This window comes from Cyprinodon variegatus, unplaced genomic scaffold (assembly GCF_000732505.1).
Source record: "Cyprinodon variegatus isolate N-32 unplaced genomic scaffold, C_variegatus-1.0 Scaffold24, whole genome shotgun sequence".
Taxonomy (NCBI): domain Eukaryota; kingdom Metazoa; phylum Chordata; class Actinopteri; order Cyprinodontiformes; family Cyprinodontidae; genus Cyprinodon; species Cyprinodon variegatus.
In genome coordinates this window covers 1,731,016-1,733,217 of record NW_015150477.1, presented here as the reverse complement: position 1 = coordinate 1,733,217, position 2,202 = coordinate 1,731,016, and positions in this window count along the sequence as shown.

Genomic DNA, 2,202 nt, shown 5'->3' with positions numbered 1-2,202 from the left:
ATGGTAGGAAGGAAGGAAGGAAGGAAGATGGGAGGAAGGAAGATGGGCGGAAGGAAGGGGAAGGGAGGGTGGAAGAGGGAAGGAAGGTAGGAAGGAAGGAGGCAGGGAGGAAGGAAGGAAGGTGGGAGGAAGGAAGATGGGAGGAAGGAAGGAAGGAAGGAAGAGGGAAGGAAGGAAGATGGGAGGAAGGAGGGGGGAGGAAGGAAGGAAGATGGGAGGAAGGAGAGGGGAGGAAGGAAGGAAGATGGGAGGAAGGAAGATGGGAGGAAGGAAGGAAGGAAGGAGTATGGGAGGAAGGAAGGAAGGAAGGAAGATGGGCGGAAGGAAGCGGGAGGGAGGGTGGAAGAGGGAAGGAAGAAAGGAGGCAGGGAGGAAGGAAGGAAGATGGAAGGAAGGTGGGAGGAAGGAAGGAAGGAAGGAAGGAAGGAAGGAAGGAAGGAAGGAAGGAAGGAAGGAACTGATAAATGACTTGTTACCATGGGGATTAATTTAATTGACAGATCTATTTTTATTTCCTTTCACCCAGATATAGAGTGTGTAGATCAGGTGTGTGATGATGAACCCAGAACCTCCCAGTAGGCCCAGTAGAAGGTTCTGGGTCAGAGGCTGGAACCAGTACGGCTCAGACTGGAGATCCTCCCAGTTTGATCTTCTTCATCGTATCTGATCTGAAAGCCGCTCCTCAACAGATCTAGAATGTATAGAACCGTACCTATAGAAGCTGCCTAGTGGTTAGAGCATAGAGCTATGAATCCAGAGCTCCTGAGTTCCAGCCCCACTCCCACAGACTGCCACTCTGGGTCCCTGAGCCAGACCCTAACCCCACCATGGCAGCCCTCTGCTCCCCGAGGGGAGGGGCTAGATGGAAGTTCAATTATTATTAGAATAATTAATCTGCACAGAATAAAGTTAATTAAACCAACTTTGTTATTTCAGTAAAATGTTGCATCATGTTAATCAATCTGAGATCAATAAAGTTCAATGATTGAATTAAATCGACAGATGTTGGACCAGAACCAAGAGAGGCGGAGTTTGGGACCCAGCAGCTGCGTCCTCTGAACAGCCGTAGGACGATGACATCATAGCGCGGCGCTGAGGTCCGTTCGGATTGGAAGACTCCTTGTCATGTGGCCGATGACGCCGCGGTATCCTCCGCAGCCTCCAATATCCCAGGATTCATTGCGAGACCAACCACATGGGTTTTTATCTGATTAAATGGGTTAGGCTGTAATTTAAGCTCAGACTATCTCTGCAGGGCGGGGACTATAAATCTGATATCTGAGACGAGCGTACTGCTGCTGAAGCTCCTCAGGAAGGTTATCAGATTTAAAGACAGATCAGATCCCATGAATGATGCATGAAAAGCAAGACCTGGTTCTGATTGTCTCCCTCTAGTGGAGAACTTCTGCTACAGGAAGCTGCACCACTGATCCTACTCACTGCCAGGGCGGAGTAAAGCCGGCCGCCATATTGGTACTCCCTAGTTAGACCGGTCTCAATCTGTGCGCTACAGGATCAAACAATGATGATGTTCTCATTATTAGTTTAAGACTTTTAAAATAAAGATAAATTCATCACTTTGACACAGACTGGCTGTTTCAGAGCATCAGTAGATTAACTTAGAATAAATAAATAGATCCATCACATTGCAGAGTCATTATGAAGTCTATAAATCATTTAATAAAACATTTTATATAAATCCATCACAATAAAATTAATGTTAATGGAGCAGAATAATACAGATGAGCCTAAAGTGATAAATTGATGTTAATGTAATAAACATGAATTGATGAAACTGATGATTCCGTGTGATACGAAATTACAAGGTTTTACTTTAAGACTGAATTACATGTCTGTTAATCTCACACACACACACACACACACACACACACGTACGTATATATATGGTCAAATATTTATATTATCCAGTGAATGACATCATCACTGAATAAAGACATTTCACAGTGAAAGACTTTCTATTGTCGGTTCTAATGAAGCAGAACCAGTTTAAATCAGCGAAGAAAAACATTTATTTCATTTTACAGCAAACAAAAAAAAAAACAACATTCCAACATTTCTCTCATCAAAAACCTAAAGTCTGATAAAAATGTTCCCATAATTTAACAACAAAGTGCCTTCATTTGTTCCGCAGAAACCCAACTTCCCTTTGGGCCCCAAATGGAGCCGTCCGATAAATCAGGG